Genomic DNA, 14,227 nt, shown 5'->3' with positions numbered 1-14,227 from the left:
GGTGTCTTGCAGAGCTGTGACCTGGGTGGGGGCATGCTGGTAATAGGAAGCAAGAGGGGAAGGAAAACGAAGGAATGCTGCTCCTTCCTGCATTATTTTAAGCAGGCTTTGGTAGAAGCTGCTTTTCAGCATTTCTATTATTTGTTTTTCTTCCTCCCGCTGTGGGGCGGGGAGCTGCACTGGCTCTCCCACGCTACTCCGCTGCGCTGTAGCCATACATTATTATTGTAGTCTCTGCAAAACCCTTTCCTTCCTCCCAGCCAGTGCCTGCGCATACTCTAGGGGTTACTGTAAACTGAGTCGTGGCCCGCTAGTGAGAAGGAGAGAGCTAGGGTCCCCTGCTTTCGCCCGAGCTCCCGGACCCGGCCGTTCAATTGTTTGAAACTTCCCCGCCCCCCGGCCCCGCCTCTGTGCCGCGCCCCACCCCCATCCAGGGCCCAGGCAGGCTCCCGCCCTTCTTTCCCCGCCCTTACTCCGCCTCCCTCCCTAGTCCACCTCCAGCTCCGGGGCGGTCCTAGCCGCTCACCGCAAGAAGAAAAGCCACCCATTCGTCCCCCTCTCCTACCTCCCATCCTTTGCCTAGGAGCTGCCTTCATCGCAGTCACGCCCCTTCCTTCCTAGGAGCTTTCTGGCTGCTTAAACTGGTAGACCCCCGAATTACTCCTCCATCTCTGCTCTCTTTCGCCTGCTCTTCTCTTAGTTCTCCCCGCCTCCTCCCCACTACCACCACCTCCAGCTTGTCTCGCCTCCGACCATCCGCTGCTCCACCCTGCTGCGCGGTATCCTGCCTGTCCACTGCCACCAAGGAGAGCCCGGACCGAGCAGCAAGGAGGGGAGCAACCCGGAGTTGGGGCTTTCCCCCTGCTCATCCCTGGCCGCCGGCCCGGGACAGAAGCCACTTCAGCGAGCAGAGTCGTCACCTTGTCTTCGTTGCCTTCAGGGGTAGGAGACGCCTGGTTACTTTTCGGGGGGAACTGGGTTAGGTATCCACGGTGGCATGAACTTGGTCGTGCCCTCGGCGTGAGTGCGTCGATCTAGATGCATGTGGGGATGCCCGTGTGTTCTACTTTCTTTGCAGCTGGCAGTGAGTTTCCTGTGATGTGCAGCAAGTTAAATTGGTTAAAGTGCGCTTCTTTCCCATCCTGCTTCGGTGAGGAGATGCTAGTAGGTACCACTACTTGGTGGTACATTCACTTCTTTGCCTCCTAGGGTCCTTGGAGGTCTCTAGGTAATTAATCACATTAAGGAGCTAAAGACCCAGGGGAAGCTGACATCTACATTTAGCCCAGCATGAATGTCCGTGCTTATCTCGGATAACTAGGTGGGTTTCTCCTAAGTGCTTAGGCTTGGGGTGGGGGCTCACATTCCCTGAGGCAGGGGGAGGGGGAGGAGGACCGTGAATTCTTGACGTTTTTTGAAGTCTGGGAGTAATCTACAACACAGCGCTGCTCTTTGGAGGGTGTGTGTGGTGGTGGTAGTGGTGGTGAGGAGGGGGTTGCCACATCTGTTTTATAAAATGTTATAAGATGTTACTAAGTAGTTTTGCCGGATCAGGCAGGTGTCTGGAGGGTCCAAGCCTGGGCCACTTGTAGGTTTGTGCTTCAACAGTAAATATGAAAATGAAGAGAAGGAAAAGTGGGAGGGAAAATGACAGTCTTTATAGACTGTGAGCAGTCCCTGGTAAATTATCGCTGATAATACTATAATGATTTACAGCAAGGGACTAAATACAATTAAATAAGAGAGGAAAGGGAAAGTTTGTGAGAAACATTTACAATGTCTAGTATAGGTTTTAGGAAGAATTTTCTGACAACTTGGAGTGTTTAGTCCAGTTCTCCCCTCCCCACGGTGAAAAGTAGAAGAGTAGAAGTTGGGAGGAATTTAAAACTTTTATGAATATAACCCTCTTCTCCCATTCAGAGAGGAAGATAATTAGTCACCATAATCTTCAATGATGAAGGGCTAAGGGTATTTATGTCTCCTTGAGGTATGCTTTGTGAAAAGTTCTTTCTCAGTCCAGCCTTTGTGAAGCCTTCTCAGTTAGACCTTTCAGCGCCCTCATTTAGTAGCTAAGAATAGTTCGAAATGCCATTTTGGATGTGGTATAAATTTTCACCCATCTCCCACCTATCTTCAATTGGACAAGTATGTTGAGCTTGTAAAACTCGTGACGTTCAAAGACATTACTGAAATGTCCCTAACCCATTGCTTGCTTGGGAACAAATTATTTACTTACATTTTAAAATAATTTCTTTGATAAATTTTAATAGGGGAAAGGGAAGCAGGAAGGTAGAGAAGGAACGTTACAGGGTGACAATTTTAAAGGCTATCGTGTTTTCAGATCAGCTGGGAGGGAAAAGCTGGCCTGACCAAACTACATTTTATAACTGGCCTGGGACATTTTAACAGCCAGGTGGTTGTAGAGTAGTTGCATCTATTTACAGATGATAACTCAGGTTCCAACTATTCTGTATGGGTTTATCCAATGTCATTTACAGACACTTTCTGGCACTACATCAGACTTCATTTTAAGTTACTTCTTTCTTTGGAAAAGTTTGTGGCTCTGTAAAATTGAAAGTGCTTTTTCTAACTTCGTGGTCTAGATACGAAGTAAACCTCTGACCACAATTGTATGTAGAATAACTTTCACATGAAAAGTTGTGGATCTGGTTACCTATTTAAAAGCTTTTAGAAAGGGAGTTTTAAAAATTCATATTCAATACTGTTTTGGATTTGGAAATTAAAATCTCATTTCTGGTTTATGAAGTAGGATTTATTAGATCAATGCCTAACTAAAGATATTCTGTAGAGTTGCTTTTTCTGAAGTTGTGTAACGAACAAATCAGACTCTAGAATGCTGTAAAAACAGTCTGATCAGAAGGCAGAGGAATGGATGCTATGACCTTGAGGTCCCATTGAGTGCCAGAATTCTAAGTGGGTACCTCTGCTTCTGTGCCTCTCCTAAGAGCCCTCTCCCAGGACCTGCGCCTTCTTTAAAAGGGTGTCTTTGTAATTAAGCAGTCCTTCTCCCCCATCCCCCTTTCTTCCTTTGATCCAGCTTTTTAAGGCCTTTTTTTCCATTTGGAAACAAGAAGAGTTTCTCACACTCTCCTATTCCCCTCTCAACGTTTCTTTTCCTTTACCCCAGAAAAGTTTCCTGAAGTTCTCAGGGTGGTTAGAAGTTGTTTTGTTTTGTTTGGGGCGCACAGAGGGGGGTGGGGCGGGTGTTACCAATGAGGAGGAGTAGAGGATATATTCCCTCTTGGGAAATGCTTGCAACCAGGTAGCCTCCTCCATGGAGACTGAGCATTTGGAATGCATGAGAACAGTCTATTCTTGGGGACTGTCTGGTAGAAATTGTCCTTTGCACCCATTAAGCCCAGCTTAAACCCACTGAAAGGGGTGGAGAGAGGTGTGTGTGGTCGTGGCAGAGCCTTTTAGGTTGGTAAATGGGTAAATGTTTCCAAATCTCCTATTACATCACCTCTTTCTCTCATGGATTCAGTGGGTTTAGTGATCTGCTTGACAAGTTAATTAGCTGGGGACTAAACCAATTTGTTTAGAATTGTGATCCATTGATTTCCTGTCCCTAAGAATTTTTGTTGGTGTTTTACTATGATGTATTGTCTTTAGCCTTACTTACTTTTCGTTCCTTGTTGCCTTTTGTGGACTTTGGTCCAAAATCTAGGGTCCCACCCCTGAGTCAAAGGTTAGAATTTTGTCCCAGGAACGAAGGGGGCATTAAACAGGCTGGCCATACTGCATTACTCTCCTCCATGGTGGGCTTCTGACCCCTTTTAAGCCAGAGAAAGGAGGGAAGTCGCCCCTTCCACACATAACACACACAATCTGAACAAAAAAAAAGGAAAAAGAAGGAAAGAAAATAGGAGGTCATTTGCTTTATAAAAGAATCAACAACAGATTTTTTTGAAAGAACTAGCTTTCCTAGTTAGTGCCTTTAAACTATGACTTGATATATAAAAATTCAGTATAACTGGGCCTTCTCAGAAACATTTATTGCATTAAGGAATACATTAGAATTTGTTTAATGATTATTGCTTGAATTAAGGCCATTATTTGGACTTTGAAATCTTTTTGTTATATGGGATGGAGTTAGTTAATTGTCTAAATCATTCTGCCTTGTAATAATGCTGGCCACGTTAGCCCCAGCCTACAACTGCTTGTGGAAGGGACCTAGTATTACTTTCTGAAAATAAATCAGACTTCATAGTTTTTGAATAAGCCTAAGGATGGGACTCTCCACCCCATATAGGTGAAAGATTTTATTTCCAGTTATTGTATTTGACTAACCCAAGGACCCAGAAAATTGTTTTTAGTAAATAATGGCACCTGATATCATTTTTGACCTAAGAATATACAATAAGCTTGCCTAGTGAGCCTGTTGGTGAGAGGGACCTGAGCTCTGGCCCAACTCTGACTCAGTTTACCACTCTTGGCAAGTTTGCTCCACAGTAAATGGTGGGGGTGAGACAGGGTGATTTTGAGAGCCAGATCTCAGAAGTTTATGGTTTCCTTTCTAGGCATCAATATCTGGTATAAATGTGAATGATTGCTACTAGAATGAAGTTCAAAAATTCTTAGAAATACAATCATTTAGTCATCACGTAAAAAAAAAAAGAGCCTATAAGGATGTATCAATATAAATGTGTTGTGTTTTATGTTTTAGCAACATCAAATTAAGAAGCTAAGACCCCGTCTAACACTCCATCAATAATTCCATCATCCTAACTGATCACCTGCCTTATTTTTTCTAGTTTCTTTCAAGTCCTTATTCCTGTATTAACATGAATTTTGCATAGTTAGAAATATACAATGTTGCTTTAAAATAAGAGCCCACCTAAGACTTAGCTTTATAAACCTGTGTGGAGGAATGAAGTCAGAACCTGACTGAGTACGCACAAAGAATCTTATACATTTTGTTTCTCAAATGCCAGGAGTGACTAACGGATTTAATATGTAATCCCTAAACAGTTTCTGTGATTCAGGAGTTGTTGTATGTATCTAGCAAGGCTGTTAATTCTATTCCTTTGACCTCCTGTTATCCCTTTCCCATTCTTTTAGACAAACAAACAAAAACAAACAAACAAAAAAAAAAAACCCTAGGGTCTACAGTTTACTTTGTCTAACTCATTGGCAATGATTCTTAAATCACTATATCACGATATCTTATCTAGAGAGTATGAATTTGGGTACACTATGAAATCTACAGATTGAGAAGGGAGAAGTAGAAAGGCCCAGATATGCTTGTTTCATAACATTGAAAATAATATGCTTAAATTAGACTAAAAGATAGCAAGGAAACTAAGGATTTTAGACAATTAAAAGACATATATGTATAGCAGAATGGCCTACACATAATAGGGTTCTTTGCTGAAGGCCTTTGCTGTGTAGGGAAAGTTCATTTCCACAGTCCTTTAATTTTCCTTTGATAATGAAGGTATACTATATATGTGATCTCCAATTTCTTTTCTTTTTATTTATTTATTTATTTATTTTTGAGCCGGAATCTCACTCTTCCTTGGACATGAGCACAGTGGCATGATCATAGCTCACTTCAACCTCAAACTCCTAGGCTCAAGTGATCCTCCTGCCTCAGCCTCATGAGTAGTTGGGACTACAGGCATTTGCTACCACACTCAGCTAATTTTTCTATTTTTTGTACAGAGAAGGTCTTGGTATATTGCTCAGGCTGGTCTCAAACTCCTGGCCTCAAGCAATCCTCCTGCCTCCTGCCTTGGCCTCCCAAAGTGCTAGGATTACGGGCATGAGCCACTGCATCCAACCCATGATTCTCCAATGTTTGATGGATTCATTCCTGGAAACAAGTGGCTCATCATATATTAGATTAAATTTCCCTAACTGGAATAGAAAAGGAAGGTGTGGGTTTTTAGTATTTAGAAAGTACCAAGCAAAGTATAGGAACATTTTATTTTTATTTTTTGTAATATGTGATCATGGGGAAAATGCAAATGGATATATTTGCCAGTATTTCCCAAGGCAGGTCTTGAAAATCTACTCTTTTAAGTCTGTAGGCTTGCCTTGACATTTGTAAAGTCACTTTCACTCTTGCACCAACTCCATGAAATAACATTAGCCTGTGTGACTTGAAGTCAGGATCTGGTTTTGTCTGCGCAACCCCTGTCTGACTTGCCATGTGACCAAGGGTAAATGAATTAGCTGCTCTAAGCTTTAGTTACCCTTCTGGGAAGCAAGGATATTAATACTTCACAGAGGTGTTTAGGCATGCTTCATATTGGGCACATGTTTTGAGGTCATTGGATGAAAGGTGTTTGCATGGTGGCAAAGCAGGCTTATTATAGGGTCCTTAGCAGGTGTTCCTTTTTAATGAGCTTTGCTCTCTTATAACATACAGTGCCCTTTGGTGCCCCATTGCCTTACTGACTATAATTACGATTGACCCAACATTTGTATTATTGACCCTCTCAGCTTTTTGGAAAAACATTAAACATTTTTGTACTATGTGCTAAGTTGAGTTGTGCAAATAAGTGGACTCTAGCATCTGCCAGGGTGATGAAAAATAGCTTCAAAAAGAGACATTAGTTGAAATGTGCCGTGGAGATCAGCGAGTTCTTCAAAACTCCAAAAGATTAAAAAGAGTAAAGCAAATTTCTCTGTGTGTGTGTACGCATGCCCGTGTTTTAAGGGAGAAAGTTTTGAGGAATATTTGCTTGTGACACATACTGATGATAGCCAGTAACTGAAACCCAGCCATTGTGGTGTTTTATAGACAGCTGGTTTTTATTAATGATGGAATATTTATGCTTGCTGTACAATTCGTGGCTCATTTCCATGTGTATGTCAGAACTTAAATACCCCCCAAAGCAACATTAAGATAACATTAAATATAAATGTGGCCTAGCTAGAAAGGGTGAATTTGGTGGAGAGTCTCCCTTACTCTTACTGGTGTTGCTTCAGATCACAATAACTGTGCCTCGCCCCCCTGCCCTGAGCCGAGCCCTTGCACCAACTTTAGGCATTAATGCTGATCCTTTTTTTTTTCTTATATATCCCATAGCAAACTTCAGATTTTGGTCCTTTTGATATGAACAAATGAAATGCCCCCCCCCTTTACAATGCCGATAAAACTGATGTATGTGTTTTTTAAGAGCATATTTTCCCTGCACATGCTTCTCATTATCCAAGAGGCCTGGACTCAATCAGTAAAGGAGCAGAGAAACCACATAATTGAAAGGAGAATGACGGTGGTGCATACTTGGAATATTTGTGGGAAGGGGATTGCTGACATCAGAAAATGTAGTGGCCTGAGTGTTAACAGCATTGAAGAGAAATCAGCTTTCTGTGTTTCTCCATATTGAGAATTATTTTTAAAGGAATAAAAATATGGGCCAGGTTTGACATCCTTTTATGAAGTTGCCCTGGAAACTTTGATGAAGGTTGTTAAAGAATAGTTCAATTAAAACCTTCCCCATTAGGAAGCTAATTAGTGCATCCCTTACTCATTTTGGTTGTTTTCAAGGGGCATGGATTTGCATTGAATTAGTGACATTTTTTCCATGTGATAGCAAACTAAGATAAAAATCACAGATGGGGAAAATTATTTAGATTGCCTATTTTGAAGAAATCTAATTTCCTCTTTATTACATTTAGGTTTTCATTTCAGATTTTTTTTTTACTCTGTTTATATACAGTGATCACATTTTAATGTGGTAGCCAGTTTTACTTTCTGGATCACGGGCTATAAACCAAAGCTTATTTGAATTTCCCATATGAATTAGAGAAATATAACAAATCACAATAAACCATTTTATTAAGGTAACATTTGATTTTTTTCCCTTCTACAGTTAGTTTCACTGTGCTGTGTGTGTGTGTGTGAGAGAGAGAGAGAGAGAGAGAGAGAGAGAGAGAGAGAGAGAGAGAGAGATATTGAGGGAGGCAGATTGTTTTTTTAAAAGCAAACAATTTTTGGAGCTAAGAAAATTTTGATGACCTCTTTACCCCCAAGAACATTCTGTCTCCCTCAGGCTGCCAGTTAGGCTTCCGTTAGGGGAATGCAATGAATTTTCTAACCTGGTGCTTTTTGTGACCAGGCTAAACTAAGCAATTCTTCCTTGGTAGCCTGAAGGAGAGGGGTTATGGTGGGAACAAGAATGTGGGATTCCTAGCAGGTTCTTTCTACGGTACTCCATCTTTTTTAGGGGGATGCGTACTTGGTCCCAAGATTTCAGGGCCATTTGCAATAGAGTAAATGTTCTGTGGCTAAATATAAAATATGGGTCTGCAGTGGTCATCCTTTTCATCATAACTTGTAGGGGACAGTCATTCTATACCTATGGTCCCTGATGCTGTGCTTGTGGCATATTCCTGCACTCATTTCTGTGAGTGGGAAAGTTGGCTGGGTTATATGATTTGTGGTTTAACTGATCTCACCCTAGTCTTTCTTGGGAAGGCAGAGTCTAGATTCTGTTCTGCAATGGCACCTCAGTCAAGATAGGTTCTCCCGGCTTGCAAGGCAGCAGCAGGAGGAGGGGCTACCTTCTGCCTTTGAAGAGTGACTCAGGCCCTTTGGTATGAAGATATGAAATGCTGGCTCCTATCCATACACCTGCTGGATGCCACACCTGCAGTGAGCACCTGAGCCCCACTCATACATAAAGACCAGACGTAAGGCAGATGGGGCTGCTTTTGAAAGGGGTGCAGTGAAACAGGGAGCTCCCAATTGTGTTAGCAGAGCCCCACTGGGAATTATGTTTAGCCATGCCAGTGTTGGTATGGGGAAATGTCTTAGATAACTTCTAGGTGCAGCTCACTCATTTGCTCAAGATACTGTTGGAGTGCTGAAGGAGTTTGCTTTCCTAATGAATTTCTCTTGTGAACCGTCCTCTTAAAAACTGGAGAGGCAATTCTGTGGAGGATGGTGTCTTGGAACCGAGCACAGGGCAGGAAGTCACAAGACCTGTGTTCTGATCATGGCCCTAACCAGCGAGCAACAGTGAAATCCTGGTCTAATTATTTATCATTAGCTATCTTGAGCTTCTCCCTCCAGTTGTAAAATGGAATTAATCACATCTGCCTTTATTTCCGCACAGAGCTGCTGAGAAGGACAATAAGATAACAGAAGTGAAAGAGCTTTTGTCTCCTTAGAAGGAAGGCTGAGAAACTAAAGGTAATATTATTATTATTATTATTACTGTTATTTCATGTCTTTCATTTCTTTTCTTCTCCTACTGTGGTCTCTAGCAAAGTCTCTGGGAAGTTGTCATTCACTCAGTATGCAATTAGCAAGCACATTTTATGTACCAGTTAATGTTTTAGGTGTTGGCATGGATACAATAAAAAACCATGCACCCACCCCATGCCCTCTAAGATCTTATGGTTGCAACTTCCACTTCCACGTCTGGTTCAACCTATTACAGTGATTTCTGCCTGGGTGCTCAGAAATTTAAAAGGCAAGAATTAACTTCTTTTCTCTTTCCATTGCAGCTGGGGACTTCTGTCCCTGGAGCAGTGTATTCCAAGGTCTACATTCTACATTGAAGGCATATGGGAGGAAAGGTCATGGGGGGCAAATAAAGGAATTTCTTTCACTCCCACGTTTGCAAAGTATCTGATCCTTGAGTGATCACTTTTCAAGGATCCATCGTTAGTTTCATCCTGGGTTCTCTTTCGTTCCTTCTCAATCTGGTCTGGCCCACTCTTATGACCTTAGCTGCCATCTGTATACTGATTCCCAAAGATATATCTCAACCTATCTTTGATGTCAAGCTGGCCACCAAATTCCATGTCTTTTATTCAGCTTATAGGTTTTTTTCCCCCCTCTGAGAAGCTTTGTCAGGTAGCCCAGAGTTCTTTGTGGAGTCCTCTGTGCTGCTGTAGCTGTCTGCTCATACCACTCTTCTCTCATTGCATTGTGCCTCCTGTTTGATGGGGAGCTCCTTGAGGACTGGCTCTGTTTTTATTTTTTTTCTCCCCACCCTAGGGCCTACCTAGCACAGTGTCTGGCCACAGTAAGTGCTCAATAAATGTGGAAAATATGCTGTGATAAGTGTTGGAATAGAGAGAGAATTAATTTTCCATATTGAGCAGACTGGGGTCAAAGGGGAGATGGAGAAAGACTAGAGAAAAACCTTCCAGGAGGAGGTAGAAAGCAGAACTGTCTTTTTCTGAGAGTTCTAGCTAAGAAACCAAAAAAAGAAATGCCTGTTGTATCTGTTCTTGCTAAGCTGGGTGCATCTCTGGCCTGTTGCCTCCCTTGCCTTAGGACTGGATGACTTTTATGGTCGGGTCTGCAAATAAACCTCTGTCTATAACATGTTGCCCGTTTAAGACAGGTGCCACTTAATCATATGATATTAAACAGAGCTGACCTTAAATGTGCCACCTGTACTGAGGCTGCAGATAGAGGTACACAGACAGGCTCATTGATCATGTTTGCTTAATTCTATACAGCAACATGCCCTTTAAGATATATTGAAGACTGGATCTGAAAACTAACAAATTCAATTCTCAGAATGTAGCAGGTTGGATCACTAGAACTGAATGTCTTCAAGCTGACTGTCAGATCTTTCCAAGGGCAAAAATGAAAGATGATATAAGCCACTACAGGCCATGAACCTGTTCTCACCCACCTGATGCTTTTACTAATTAGCTTATTGGCCAGCTGGCAATTTGGGGCAAGTGAATGCAAGCTGGATTCACAAGGGAGCCTACATTCCACTCTGCCATTTCGCAAGCCACTGGGATACTACACTGCTTCTTTTGGCTTCTTTCCCTGCCAGCAGTCCTGCTCTGCCCTGGTGGAAAAATGGGAGCAGGAGAACTTTTCATTAAATAAGGGATGAATTTCATCGGGCTTTGGTGTTTTGCTAGTTTTATTTTTTTAGTAGGTTGTCTAAAAACATTCATGTTCCTTGACCCGTCAGTTTTTCTTCTGGGGTTCTATCATTAGGAATCAGTCTGCAATATTGAAAAAGGCTAAATCACAAAGATGTTTTTGTAACATTACTTAGATAGCACAAACTTGGAAGCAATTTACATGTCTTAATAATGGGAAAATGGGTGAGAGAATGTTGATGCACTCATTTGATGTGCTATCATGCAGCCATTATAATGTTTGTTATGAAGTTTTGCCACAACATGGAGAAAGTGCTTATAATGAAGTGAAATGCAGGATCCAAAATTATATGTACATTAATGTTTCATTGCTTTACAAAAAACATATATACCATAGAGGCCGGGTGCGGTGGCTCACGCCTGTAATCCTAGCACTCTGGGAGGCCAAGGCAGGTGGATCACTCGAGGTCAGGAGTTCGAGACCAGCCTGAGCAACAGCGAGACCCTGTCTCTACTAAAAATAGAAAAATGAGCTGGGCGTGGTGGCACGCACCTGTAGTGCCAGCTGCTCGGGAGGCTGAGGCAGGAGGATCGCTTAAGCCCAGGAGTTTGAGGTTGCTGTGAGCTATGATGGTGCTGCACTTTCACTGGCAAACAAGAACAACAAAGCAAGACTCTGTCTCAGAATATATATATATATATATATATATATATATATACACACCTGGGAAAACTAAAGGACATATTCTATAATGTTAACAATGTTTGGGTTGAGGTGCTGGGATTATAAGTGATTTTTCTCTTTATTATAAATGTGGGCATGCTGTGCTTATATTACTTGTAGAATAAAGTGTAAATAAACATGAAAATGGGTGGTCTGCCATTGGAAGCAGGATTGGTAAAGCAGACAGCTTCTAGGTATATTCTTAAACTTTTCTCATTTTATGTGCTCAATCTGACTCCATGGACCCCTTGTGTTTTTCCTCAGCCAATAAGGAATAGGATGTGATGGCGTGGTCTAGTCCCCCTCGGAATGGATGCATGTGCCTGGAGTAGAGGGAGTTGGTGATGGGATTCTCTCTGCTACTTATAGTTTCATTGCTCATGTCCCCATTAGGGTTGATCACCTTTGTTGCCTATTAACATGTTCAAGTTAATTGCTTCACTGCAAAGCAAAGTCAAACTAAGACCAAAACTGACCAAGCTTTTGAGTTAACATCTAAGAAACAGATCTCTCACACTGATCCTTGGTAACATTTGGAAATGCCAAGGCCTTTCTGTGGTTCTTAAAATAATCTTCCAACCTAATCTAGATAGAGATAGAGATGAGGCCAACTCTTTCCTTAATCCACTTCTTAAGCTAGTGCTAGAGTTAAGTAAGAGCAAATGCCAAGGTGGTATGATGTTGAAAGACCTAGAACAGGAAGGGGGCCTGGAAACATTGATCAGTGGAGGTTCAAGTTGCTCTCAGACTTACCTGACATTGTGGCCTAAACAGGAGAAAATTTGCAAGGCTCTTCTGCCATATTTTCTACCTAAACACTTCCCTCTTACCTCTTGGTATTTTTTCCTCCTGCCATTAACATTTTTATTCCAATAGAACTGAAAAATTGGTGGTAACGTTAAACCAAGTTTGCAGTCTCTTACAACAAGGGTCAATTTCGTTTAAGAAATATTTATTATGTATCTTCTATGTGTAAACTAATAATGCTAGATAATATATTGTAGTGGAAGGGCCTTGCCCTAGGAGTTAAAAAACCTTCATTCTGGTCCTGGCTCTGACCTATTTGAGGCCTGGGCATCTTCATCTATAGAAAGAGAGATTGGACCACTAGGTGATCTCTCAAGTCTTTTCAATTCTTGCCTTCAATGATCTACAGACCCCGGGCACAGTGGCTCATGCCTGTAATCCTAGCACTCTGGGAGGTTGAGGCGGGAGGACTGCTTGAGCTCAGGAGTTTGAGACCAGCCTGAGCAAGAGCAAGACCCCATCTCTACTAAAAATAGAAAAATGAGCTGGGTGTGGTGGCACGCACCTGTAGTGCCAGCTACTCGGGAAGCTGAGGTGGGAGGATCACTTGAGCCCAGGAGTTTGAGGTTGCTGTGAGCTACGATGATGGCACTGCACTCTAACCTGGGCAACAGAGTGCGACCTTGTCTCTAAATAAATAAATAAATAAAGAACCCCCCCCACGAAATAGAATGAGCTGAAAATAAAAGTTTTTTTTTAAAAAAAAACTTTCTTCATAAAATTGCTCCAGTCTTCTAGAAAAAGGCTACTTTGAAATAATCATTATAGTTATAGCTAACTCTTATTGAGGCCTTACTATGTGCCAGGCTCCCTGACTAGCACCTTACATGGATTACCTCTCTTAATCTTTATAACAACCCCATGAAGTACAAGCACTGTTATCCCTATTTTGGAGATGAGATGATGAAATTGCTGCTTGGGAGGTCAAGAGACATGTACGAGTTCAGTTAGTAAGCCATAGATCCAGGATTTGAACTTGGTGTAGTGTGACTCCAGGCCCAAACTCTTAACCATGGTGCTTATACTGCCTACCCCTCACCCGTTGAAAGTTTAGGGATAACCTGCCAAAGGACCATTGTTTCTTACTTCCCAAAGGAAGCGAATTAATATCCTAGGTGGCAAGACTATTGGGAAAGGTGACCTCTAGGACACTCCCGGGCCTCTGACCAGTACCGGTCCAGGTCCATGGCCTGTTAGGAACTGGGCTGTACAGCAGGAGGTGAGTGGCAGGTGAGCAAGTGAAGCTTCATCTGTATTTGCAGCCACTCCCCATCACTCACATCACTGCATAAGCTCCGCCTCCTGTCAGATCAGCAGTGGCATCAGATTCTCATAGGAGCCTGAACCCTACTGTAAACTGTGCATGTGAGGAATCGAAGTTGCACACTCCTTATGAGAATCTAATGCCTGATGATCTGAGATGGAGCTCAGGTGGTGATGCTAGTGCTGGGGAAAGGCTGCAAATACAGATTATCATTAGCAGAGAGGTCTGACTGCACAATAAATGTATGTGCTTCAATCATTCCAAAATCATTCCCCCCGACCAGGTCCATGGAAAAATTGTCTTCCATGAAACCAGTTCCTGGTGCCACTGCACTAGGACACTTTGGCCACAATATGGACCAATCTGAGAGGACATGAAAATTCACTGGGGCCTCTCTCTGTGAGAGCTTACGTGTTATGTGTGTGTGTGTTTTGCATACACATAGTTAGAGGTTCCTTTCCATCTATCTGGGAGCCAAATTGAATGAAACAAGTTGGCCACGATTAGCAGAGAAAGAGATGTACTAGACTTAGATTCTTCATCCTGGTTGGTCGAGTGAGGGATGGGGGCAGAATGGGAGGAGGAGGTAGAAGGGATAG

The 14,227-nt window shown here is 42.4% G+C and overlaps 1 protein-coding gene across 3 annotated transcripts in view; it reads left to right on the top strand.

Annotated features, from left to right (window-relative positions):
* The first annotated feature begins 461 nt into the window (after positions 1-461).
* The window catches only part of AMOT (angiomotin), a 62,784-nt gene continuing 49,018 nt past the window's right edge, over positions 462-14,227 (top strand). For all 3 annotated transcript variants that reach the window (XM_045537785.1, XM_045537784.1, XM_045537783.1), the window contains exons 1-2: positions 462-942; positions 9,090-9,166. The gene's annotated coding sequence lies outside the window, so the exon portion shown is untranslated. The remainder of the gene's footprint in view (positions 943-9,089; positions 9,167-14,227) is intronic.

This window comes from Lemur catta, chromosome X, assembly GCF_020740605.2.
Source record: "Lemur catta isolate mLemCat1 chromosome X, mLemCat1.pri, whole genome shotgun sequence".
NCBI lineage: Eukaryota > Metazoa > Chordata > Mammalia > Primates > Lemuridae > Lemur > Lemur catta.
This window is presented reverse-complemented; position numbering and strand designations above follow the sequence as displayed.